Here is a 12,759-nt window from a genome sequence, read left to right on the forward strand (position 1 = left end):
CTGAACACATAAAATCTGTAAATATATCTCTATACATATGTATCATACATGAAGCTGCATCCAAATTTTCTCAGCTATTCATTGGTGCCTTCAGTTTTTCATTATATTCACTAGTTTTCTCGTAAATTCGATATCTATTATGGAGAAGGTTATTTGATGTTATATTGTCGTTAGTAGATGTAAACCCTTAACAGTCAGTATACTCAGTCTTCCCTAACTGTGTTTATTTTACAATACTGCCACTACTTTTAACGTATTAATTAATCTTATGGCTAAAGGGCACTATTTTTTCACGCGTAATACACATCTCCAGCCTTTATTTCAAAACTGGAAACGTTTATAACAATTCTGTTTCGATTCTTTGATAGATTTCTAGGAAATTGATTCGTAGCCACTTCGCTTATAAAAATCGGTAGAGATGTCGTCAAGTTTATTAATTTCTAAAGGTTACGCTGTTCACAAAATGTTTTACGTAAAATAAATTAGAAGCTATACATGGTACGAGGGCGCGACTAAACCCTCGCACTCGTCATAAATTTCTACCTTTATTTATGGTATTGGTTTTCCCCTATCTTAATGGTTTCACTTCTTTTTTTTAGATATCTTATTATCAGCAATTTAGCCGGTCTCTCTGACCACTGGTAGCGGCCTTTTCTTCCGTTCTTTGTCTCCAGCGGAAAGCGACCACAGGAAATTTCGAACACGTGTTTTCAGAGCGTCGTGAACATCTGCCAGTCTCCAGGATATCTCATACTTCCAGAACGACCCAATAACAGAAGCTCAAAGAGCGCCTACATCTAGCGGTGAAACTTCAAAACCGGTGCCCCTTTGGGCAGCTCAGCGCGGTACCCACGTGGCCCGTTTCCACTCCTCTTTTACTGTCAAATTCGCGCTCGCGCGGCTACGTCTGTCATTCAACCCACAACAGACGGTGCGGGCACAGTCGCTTCCGCTCTCAAACTTTCTGAACACCTTATCTGGAGTTGTACCATCACAACGTGAACTGTATTTCGTATTCAGAATAAGATTACAAGTCCCTACAGACATGCTACGTAGTCTAAGAAATTGGAGAAAAGGAGACATGAACTTCTTTCATTAGGTCATTGCTTGCAGTAATTAATATTCAAGGTGCTGCGCTTAAATACGAACAAATTTCAATTTGAATTTCCCGCCATATCGTTGTTCCGCCGGAGGTTTAGCTTGGCGTTCTTGAAAGCCATAGGCATGTAGTGAACAGTCAAAACCTCAAAATGGCCGAGGTGTTACGGACAAGTGCAGAGTAAACCGAAGAGCAGCGATTATCGAAAATTTTCGAGCTGGGAGTTCGCCCAACGAAATATTCTTCGGGCTCTCGAGATCAACTGTTCACAATATTGTGGCCAAGTACTGTATAATGCTTCGGAGGTCTGGGGAAGGGTCCGCTAACCCAGCGAGGAAACATCATTCGAAGAAATGAGTGTCACCAACTGTGGCAGTCTTCGAAAAGGGTGAGTCAATCGATGAGGAAATTGGAATCAGTACTGAATGTCAGCGAGCAAGCAATTCGTCGAATGGCATAGGAGGCCCTCATACGAGCCATTTAGTCCAAAACTGGGTCTCGGATAACGTTGACATTTTCTGAAGTCGGATTCGAACCACCTCGACTACTATGTTTGGAGATTAGTCGAAAGAGTTACCAGAGGCACGCTAATGTCGCATCTTTACGCACCGCTGTCGAAGCAGCATTTGCGAATATGGAGAGCACTGTTTGAAAGAGTGCGTGCGAACGCTTCAGGACAGGATTGGAGGCGGTCATTTCGGCTTAAGGCAGTTACATCGAATAAAGTTACTCTTGAAAGAGTACACATATGTAAGAGGATTTTCATTTTCATTTGTATTTTATGTTATTAAATTTGCTTTTAGAAAAAAGGTTTCATTTGTCCGGATTTGGCCGGCACTGTGGCCGAGCGGTTCTAGCTGCTACAGTCTGGCACCGCGCGACTGCTAGGTCGCAGGTTAGAATCCTGCCTCGGGCATGGATGTGTGTGATGTCCTTAGGTTAGTTAGGATTAAGTAGTTCTGAGTTCTAGGGGACTGTTGACCTCAGCAGTTAAGTCCCATAGTGCTCAGAGCCATTTTTTGTCCGGATTTAAGCACCTCATCCTGTGTGTTCCTTACATGCTGGTCACGAAAATAAAACTAACAGATAAAATACGAACTTAAGTACACAATCCTTAACTTTTTCTTTAAAAAGTAAAAGGAGAAATATAACCAGTCTGACGTATTTTATGAAGCAATTAAGGATATTTGATAGAAGTTTAGCACAGTAAGCAAAAAATAATTTCTGAAAATTAAGCCCGAAAGCACATACAGCATGGAACAGCCTCGAATCTTAAGTCGTAGAGACATCAATAATGACGTAAGAACAACCAATGAAGCCACTTTAAGGAGTGGAACGTTGCACTTGGCACATACAACTTTCAACAGAACAGACGGATGAAGCTGTGACAAAATACTGATTAGTTGGTCTGGATTTATTTTTTACTAATTTTTTTCCCTTACACATAGTTTCAGAATTCTAGGCATTGCAGCACAGTTTGTCGATAGTAAAAATCCTCGCTGGAGACTGATAAGAACCATATTGAAGAGTATCCTTGGAGCAACAGACTCAACGTTCCCGCTTAACTGATGTGTATTATGTGTTGCGGACCCATAAGGCACTAGCCTTCAAATGGTTCAATTGGCTCTGAGCACTATGGGACTTAACTTCTGAGTTCATCAGTCCCCTAGAACTTAGAACTACTTAAACCTAACTAACCTAAGGACATCACACACATCCATGCCCGAGGTAGGATTCGAACCTGCGACCGTAGCGGTCAGGCGGTTCCAGACTGTAGCGCCTAGAACCGCTCGGCCACGTCGGCCGGCCACTGGCCCTCCACACTGTATTGTCACGTGTGCAGATTTTGACAATTTAGTTGCAATTATGCCGCAACGAAAGTTACCAGTTGAATGCCATCGTATCTGTAACACCACGTATACTACGTTATTCAAGTATGATGTGTGTCTTGTTTATTACTCGCAAAGTGAAGCTTCAGTATGAGGTCCTGTAAGTAAAACAAGTTAAGGGTCCTGGCTTGACGTAATACCTTCACTCAAACCTTGTTACACAGCAGTTAGTCTAGGAAATTTTAATTAAAAGCAAAGGAAAAAATAGGCTGTATCATTACGCCAAGTGTCTCGCAATATATTTTCCACTCGGTCGACTGATTCAAAATAATTCGTTCTAACATCTTGACTGTGTGGGCATGTTACCGTAGTACTGATATAAACTCCTGGAAGGAAGGAAACAATGATCGTGCAGAAACTTCATAATTCGTTCAAGGATAATAATCAGAAGAAAGAAAACTTTGGACTAACTTTTCATCATATTAACTACAAATATGACGCCTTACCCGAGCTTTCCACATATGCCAAAACACATTGGAAAGCAATTTTAGTGGACGCTCTAATTTTTTTCTGTTCGAAAATGTGTAACGAAGAACAAGATAAAAATATTAGCGACCTTTCGTAGCTTTCGACAGTCGTATGGCTAGAAATAATGTATACCAACATACATACAACAGGTTTTCATGATTGTCAGTAAATAAAGTATACAGCGAACAGGTTGCATAAGTTTATTGCAAAAACGTTGACCAGGTTTCAATACCACGAAGGGTATATACTTCAGAACGAAAGTCACGTATAATGTTTTAAACGTATTACAAAATAAACGTCTAATATACTTAAAACTTTACAACATTGAAATTCAGCACATGGAATAAAACTTGTAGCTACATAAATTAGATGACGCTAAAATTTTAAACGTATATGATGAGTTAAGAAGGTAAAGTCAAACAGCAGACGATTTGGAATTAAGTTCTCCACGGGGACAGTAAAAATTTATTATACTGGTATAACCAAAGAGCAGACATTGGACTGAACATGTACGTACTGGTTGCGATGCTAGGTAAATGTGGTGTAGAGCACGCCCTTACTGGGTGCTAGCAGCATGATAAACGCTCAACTGTACGAAATACGCAACTGTTACAGCAATAAATCTGTATGATACATATTTAGATGTTTTAAATAGAGTAAATTGTATTTGGTATAAAAGAAAAGATGTACGAAAGATACAAAAGGAATAAAATAATTTCAACAAAAATTACCATTACAATATGTAGCATAAAATGTATAAAATGCTTAGTTAAAATACATGTTGAGAATGAACGACGTACTGTTGCAAGATTTTATCAAGAAGTTACTATACGTAAAAAGAGGGAGTATACCTTACATGAAATCCGGAAAACGGAATTTGGTGTACAATGCCGTCTGGTGAGCTATCAATAAAGCAGCACAGAGTCCGTAAAGGAAAGGGAAAAACAACGTTTGCGAAATGAAAATGAACAGAAACGTGAACCAAAGCATCATATAGTCGCGAGCAATGGCTTAAAAACGTTAAAGCTTTTGTTTCTTAACACTAGTTGTTCGTTTAAGATGAGGCCATCGTTACTGACTGTATGTCTAAGGATCTCAAGTTCTCCCAAGACATCAGATTTCCATCCTATTTTCTCCATGAAGTATCGTTATTTCGTGTAATTCTTTTGGATTGTGTTCCGATATTAATAAATACTCCGCAAAAGTATAATTGTGAACGTTGGAAACTTTCTACCCTAGCAAGTGTTACTTATTGCCTTATTTTAAAAGCTCTACGGATCTGTCCGATGTAAAACACCGGGAACATTCCCCAAGTAATTTTTTAAACTATGAGCCGCGTAAAAATTCATTTGAAGTTTTAAAGTTATGTATTAAATTTTTGTAAAAGGTTATCTATGGAGAAAACAATCCTCCATCCAAATTTCTTAACTAACAAACGCTGAATATTATACGATATATTACCTAAGTAAGGTACTGAAACCCATTTTCGTTTGTCATTATCAGAACGTCATCTAGAGTAGTGATTGTGTCACATAAAACTGTCATGTCGAGGTTCTAGAAGGCTTGGTTTCAGGTGAATTAATTTTACCACTGACTCCTAGTCTGTCTGGTCCAAAAAGACTTGCCTTTCTCCAACATCTTGCATTGAATTTATGATACTTTGTATCAATAATTTTCGTGTCGTTTTGAAGATGGATAAGGAAGAGGGCAGCCATAAACAGGTTGTTCGAGCGAACTTATACATCATTGGCAGACTTTTATGGTTTTTGAACGTCTTTGAGAATTGTTTTGTTGACTAAAGAGTACCTTTTTGTTGGAACTAAGCATCTTTTAAGGTAATAGCACTATCATGCAGACTCAAATGGTGTCTCCCAGCTGCAGATTAATTTGACCGGTGCAGTGGTTCACTATGCATGATACAGGTGACGAAGTTATATGCCCTTGCCTCAAATAATCTTGGTTCTGAGCACTATGCGACTTAACTTCTGAGGTCATCAGTCGCCTAGAACTTAGAACTAATTAAACCTAACTAACCTAAGAACATCACACACATCCATGCCCGAGGCAGGATTCGAACCTGGGACCGGAGCGGTCGCTCAGCTCCAGACTGTAACGCCTAGAACCACACGGCCACTCCGGCCGGCTCAAATGATCTTCTAATTGATTTACTCCTTTGTAGAGGGACTTACAGCTTTACGTAAACATTGAACCACAATACAACATGCGTTTTCTGTCTCTCTCTCTTTCTCTCTCTCTCTCTCTCTCTCTCTCTCTCACACACACACACACACACACACAAATCCAAAGCCGACTGGAAATTCTACCCAAACGCTTCATGAACTGTTCCGCATATATAAACTTAAAATCGAGATACGTACATTACTTCAGACCAATTTTGTTAAAGAAATACTAGCAACGGTAGCCATTGTAATTGGGATTTTCACTTCCGTTGCCTGTACCTTCATGTTAGCGACGCTTTTTTGACACTTTCAGGTGGGAGAAATCTTGAACTCTGCTTCTTGCATGCTCTTGAAAATATGTTTGAATATAGTACTGAAGATTTTGTGAAACGTATAGGACTGCTAAAGCATGATTGTGTATACCTGTAGAATAAAAACTAGGTGACACTGAAAAAATACTCTGATGAGCAAAAGATTCTGACTACTGTTCACCGCGACTGAAATCTGCACTTACCAAGATCAGATAAATGACAACGAAAGAATAATAACAAGACTCATTTGATAACAAATACGGACATTGAAGTTAATTTGCCATTACAGCCATGAAGACGTTCACAGTGGCCGCGCAGTTTGAGGCGCTATGTCACGGGCTGCTAGGCCCCTTCCGCCGGAGGTTCGAGTCCTCCCTATGGCATGGGTGTGTGTGTGTTGTTCTTAGCATAAGTTACTTTAAGTAGTGTGTAAGTCTAGCGACCGATGACCTCAGCAGTTTGGTCCCTTAGGGTTTCACACTCATTTGAACAACATTTTTGAACGTTCACAATGGTAAAGGAGACAGCCGTTGAATTACAATAATAATAACCTCAAACAAATTGAAGATGTAAGATCTTAACAAAATTGGCTTTTATAAAATTTTTAAATTAAATGATTTTGAATTAACCAGCAAATTAAAGAAATTGAAACAGTTCTAGACAAGCTTCTTCAAGCGAATTCAAAACCAAGACATTAGGCAGAGCCCCCCCCCCCCCCCTCCCCCGCCATAAGATATATATTAACAAAGATAGCACTTGGTCTTTAGGAATTACCCAAATGGTCTGCGCTAAAACATTTACAATGAAACTGAAAACAAGGTTACAATATGTATTAAACGTTAAAGGGAAAATTTCTTGTGCGAAGCAAATTTATCAGAGGACTCTTGGCTGATCGTTTACAGTGCAAGTCAGATAAGACAAGATACTCAGCTTGAGCACAGACAGCCAGGACGAGCGACTGTAAACAAATAGCAAGCCACTAGGAAATTCTCGAGAGCAGTGCACACGGCCGCAAGTAAGCCAGGCCCACGCAGCAGGAAGCCGCCGACACGGAACACTCTCCCAGAAACTTAGTAATTGGTGTTCGCAAACAAGACAGGTAAGTGACTTACTGGATTATGCTAAAGTAAAGTTGTGAGATTGCACTTATAGAGCCTTTCTAATTAGTTGATACGCCTCAGGAAATGAGCTTTGCTAACAGAGAACTACTGAAATGGAGTTGTAATTTCATCCTGGAAGAAATATAAATAACAATCGCTAGGGTCTCCCCATTAGCTGGAGCTCATAACATGTCTAAACGCCTGGATAACCGTGATACTAGAGAGCCCACCAGCTTCTGAAAGATCGTGAAAACAAATGTTAAAATTAAGGAACAGCTTGTTCTCTTGCATAATAATTTTAAAATAAACACTTTTTTAAACTGCATAAGGCGTAGGCCCCTGATATAGCTATGCCTACTAACTGGGCACATTACATAACCATAATAACATTAAACACGGCCGACCGGTGTGGCCGAGCGGTTCTAGGCGCTTCAGTCTGGAACCGCGCTACCGCTACGGTCGCAGGTTCGAATCCTGCCTCGGGCATGGATTTGTGTGATGTCCTTGGGTTAGTTAGGTTTAAGTAGTTCTCAGTTCTAGGGGACTGATGACCTCAGAAGTTAAGTCCCATAGTGCTCAGAGCCATTTGAACCAGCCATCAACCATGGCAAATTTTTGAGAGAGAACGCTGGCTAGCAGATAAACACAAGTTACTTCAAAATCACACAGAGCAGACAGCGCAACGTACGAGTCCGAAAATCACAGATCTAAGTAATAAGCCACTTAATAACTCAATGAACATAAACACAAACGTCTGCTCAGACAGCTTGCGGAGAGGGAAATCGGAGCACAAGGCTGAACAACAGACATTTGCCTTCTGTCCACTGCTGGCGAAGAAGAGTGAACGACGACCCGGAAGACACGTCGTGCCAATCTGCATCGCGTCCTTTGCTCCAAACACTGCTGCTGGCCGCAACTCCACAGTGTGCGAGAACTGCCCGTTGAGATCCTCTCCCTATATGCGGCTCTAGGGGCCGCTTTTGAAGATAAGGCGATGCAGTGATAACCGCACGAGGGAGTAACCCGCGCTCCCTGGTGAGACGCCAGCTAAATGTTATTGATAGTGGGAAGCGAGTTCGAGTGGCGCCTGGTGGCACTATGGGCACACGAAACAGTAAGAAACGTACACTGCGCAACAGAATTAAAGGACCACATTTTCGAGACCCCGTAAGAACATTCCATTGCGGCGCATAAGTTTGAAACTTGGCTTAAAGGTGCATTCAGCCTTCCTCTGTAGTAATGCAAAAGCGTGGCGCCCTGAAACCTCGCCCTCAGACTCGGCAAAAATTCAAACAGAAAGGTGTGGATACACGCGAGAAAAAGGCCACGGCAAACTGCTCCAAAGGAGTGTAGAAGGTGTTGCCTAAACCTCAGGCGGTGGAGTAGCCGCCAGGCTCATTTCGTGTCGAAAGTTGCGAAGGTACATTTCCTACGTGCTCAGCAAAGCTGCATATGTGGCACCTAGGGCGTTGCCGAACTGGGGAGGACTTACATGGACTCTTTGCGTTTTATACACGCACGTCTTAATTTCCACTCCTCCGTGGTCACGTCACAGGAGGGCGGAAAATAGGACCGTTGAAAAAGCGGAAGTACTCTTTGATGCTTCGGATCACGATCAAATTTTGTTGAATGGATTTGAACGGTCCGCAGTGGTTCTGCCCTGTACAATAAAGCAAAAAGCGCAGTCGCGTTGCTCTCCAAAGCTGATCAGGTTCAGTGGGATGCAGCCCCACAATGCTCTTAGAGAAGGGCTGAAGCGTCCAGGGCTGTCAGCAGTGTCAAGGTTGTCAAGAACGTCGTCTTCTTGCTCATCGCACTGTCGACTGTCGTAATCGACAGCGAAATATGTGGGAATCGACGCCACAAAGGAAAGGTTGGGCTCATCGATGTCCTCTATGTCACACGCTTGAGGCCTTCTCGTGTCGATTCTGAGCGGCTGTGTGTCCGAAATGTTTCGCTCTGCCACCCATAAGAAAGCTGTGTTATTTAAACGCTGGGTGTCGCGGTTCTGACATCCATCACAGAGACTTCAAAGAAGGCACTAAACGTGGGTATGAAGGTCTATGACCACCTTCTTATCGTGTGATTCGTGCACCGAGACGTTGGGTAGAATTGTACCGAATTTTGGTGCGAATGTGTCATCATAAACGCAACTTACATGAACTTTTGAGCTGTGGCTTTTTTTCGAAAGTGCCGACACCTTGCTGTCTGAAGCGTCGCCTAGCCGGAGATAGACGTCGGAGGGCATCACGCTTTTGCGTCTTTATAGAGGACGGCTGTCTACGCCTTCGAGCCAAATTTCAAACTTATGCGCCGCAGTGGGTGCCAATTAGCGGGTTTCGAAAAAGCGATTCTTTAATTTTGTTGCATAGTGTATACGTATAAGCGGAGCGGAGACGAATGGCGAATCACTCTGGAGAAGATAACGAGTCGTAATAGGGGAAATCAAGCGACATAAGCAACTTTGTCAGAGGGCAGACTTCTATGACCCGGCGCCTGCGAATGAGCGTTCGTGAACGGAGGAACTGGTCCGCCGATCGCGTGCTACTATCGTGATCATTGTTTCCTGACCACTCGCCTGCTACTACAGCTACCGGCACAACACACGTGATCAGCGGGCGGCAATGCTCCGATACGGTAGGCAACTTCTGTCGGAGATAGTACACACGCCAGTCAATTCGAAACATTTGTTGACGGGCGGACCACGTGTATGTCATCATTGCAGCCGGCGAACATAAGCAAGCCTGTTGACACGTCAGCCTCTAGAAGGCACCACCAGAGGCACTAGTTTCGCCACCAGCAGTGTGCGCACTGACGACAGCGGCACTGTAGTCGCGGGCCCTACGTTGCATACGCGAGTCATGAGCTCCCTGAGAGCCACCCGGATATCCGCCAGATGTGTATTTAATCACTGGCTAACCTCTAGCACGCAACTCACGCCAGCCACACCAAGTGGCTTCGTCCAGCCGAACCTAGTCCTTGAATTTACACCGTGCCGTGTCTCCAAACCAACAGGCATCATGGAAGATATCCATCAGCACCCATACTGAACAACAAGAGATCACCCTAGGAGCCTTCGCAATCCTCAGACACAGGTCTTCACCAGATTATGTGTCCCAGGACTCGTATACTTTTGTGGAACTTAGACTGTGAAACTGTGCGAATTAGCGACTGTCACGACTTACGTCAAGAAGGACTTGGTCGTATTCCTATTGGATTAGGTGGATCTGAACTGTGTCCATCAGCGTCAACATTACATTCAACTTCGTTCTTCGCGTGCCATACTAAAAAAGTGTTTCTTACACACTGTCTGGGATCGTCATTTACAGTGTCTGTACCTACCATTCAGGACATAAATTTGAGCATCTTTGGAAAGAGCTTGAATGAGGTGAGACCATGAGTAGACGACAAAATTTCGGACTTCCACGCCTCATTACAGAACCTGGACGTACAATAATGATTACAGTGGGTACGGGATAAACAAAATTGGACCGTAGATCAATAAAAACCTGTAACCTGGTCGAATGAATCACTTTTCTTGTTACACCAGGACGTGTCATACGCCGTCAAGTGCGGCGAACAACAGCTCGAAACATGCACCACGCCACATACGCTGACCAGTGTCAATGGGGGACAAACACTTATGCTGCCATGAGGTCTGAAGCAGAAACTGAAGGCAACTTGGCAGCTGTGAATTATGTGAACATTATTGCGGATCACCTGAGCCCCTCCATGCTTTTGTCCTCCCCGACGACCGTTGCATCTTCCGCAAGGGTAACTGTCAGTGTCACAATACTCGTGCTAGAACTGTTTGAAGAGTATGATAATAAAATCACGTTTATGTCTTGGCCACCGAATCGAGCGAATTGAGCCCAATGAAACTCACCTGGGACGGGATCGGGTGCCAGCTGCGCCCCTACAAAACACGAGGCAATAATTTACGGGAATTGCGGCACCGGCGCTTAGACTACTCGTGTCACACTGCTCCACAAACTTATCATGGACTTTTATAGTCCAAGTAACGCTGAATCGCTGCTGCGTTGCGTTACTGCTTTCCAAAGGGGGACCAACACGCTAAGTAGGTGGTCATAGTGTTTTGACTCATCAGAGTCGAACAAATGACCTGAACATACACAACACTACCCTTCCACAACTTAGAAGTTATGCACCATCTACAGCGCCCCGAAGCGGCAAATGTTCTCTTCTAAAGGGATGACTAACATTTTGTCTCATGAGTTTATCATATCATCTTCATTTTACGGTAATAATTGACTTCTGAATAACCTAAGTCCACACATGTTACAGCGACACTACTTGAACACAGATTTCTATTTACAAGAGTCGCATGATACTGTCTATGGCATTTTCTTGAAATTTTTAAAGTCGTACGATGCTTGAGTATCATAGTGTCGGCACACGGTGATATATTCTGTAACTTCTTGCAGCTACGTGGAATATTGTTTTAAATATCCGACGGTAGCGGTTGGTTCGGCATTTCTGTATAATTGCAAGCCAATGTAAAGTAGATATTTCCCATGTTTAGAATGTTATGAATATGCAGGAGGTTAAGCATGCGCTGTTACAAGTCGGGCATTGTGCATCATACGTAGATGCCGCTAGGGACTATTTTGATCGACAGTTGTATGTGAGATGGTGGGCTAGAAGACGCCAGTGTAGGTGGATAGAGCTCCACCGGCCGGTGTGGCCGAGCGGTTCTAGGCGCTTCAGTCTGGAACCGCGCGACCGCTACGGTCGCAGGTTCGAATCCTGCCTCGGGCATGGATGTTTGTGATGTCCTTAGGTTAGTTAGGTTTGAGTAGTTCTAAGTTCTAGGGGACTAATGACCTCAGTAGTTAAGTCCCATAGTGCTGAGAGCCATTTGATAGAGCTCCACATATAGTGGTGTACAGCACCTTTTCCATCTCACTCGATCAGGCGCCGAGTGCCCACAATTCCATAAGTAAGAGACGACACCTCACCTCCGACGGGCTCCATTTAAGACTTTATAGCCTAAACCAAACTCTCAAAATCTTTTCCAAGCACCCAAATACAGTGGTTCGTAAACTTTAGTTACTTGTCTTCTGTCACTACCATCTTTGTTTTTTTTCTTCAGAAGATCATTTAAATGTAATACCTGTGTTCTGCAGTAAGCTGAAGATTTTTGAAGTTAATTAATTTGTGGCTGTAGCTCACTCTTCCTTTCAGTGATATTTTTTTTATTGCTCGATTGCAGCATCGAACTTTTCAGCTGTTCAGTTATGTACTTATAACTGCGACACAACTTAACACCAGGTAATTAGTAATTACTGAAGGTTTTCAGTTTTATGTGACATCTGTTCTTACCTGTACATATTGATGGCTTGGATTGTGTGTTCTTAGGTGAGTGAAAGAGTGAACGTGTCGCCTTTTAGTAAACCATTATTCTCTTCATTGTTCAAGCTGTGTTGCAGTGCTTTGTGTTATTTTTATCGTATTGTTTCAGAATGAGGTGTGAATTTAGTAATGATATACTAAGATTAGTTGAAATTTCTTGACCGTATCTAAATAATGAGAATATTCGTCCTGGCTTGCCGTCAACGAAAATATATTGTCAGATCACAATCCGAACAATAACGTCCGTAATAATTCAGTAGCCCTTAGCGTCACAGACTGGGATATGCACTGAAGAGCCAAAGAAACTGGTATACCTGCATAATATCGTGTAGGGCCCCC

Source organism: Schistocerca serialis, chromosome 6, assembly GCF_023864345.2.
Source record: "Schistocerca serialis cubense isolate TAMUIC-IGC-003099 chromosome 6, iqSchSeri2.2, whole genome shotgun sequence".
Taxonomy (NCBI): domain Eukaryota; kingdom Metazoa; phylum Arthropoda; class Insecta; order Orthoptera; family Acrididae; genus Schistocerca; species Schistocerca serialis.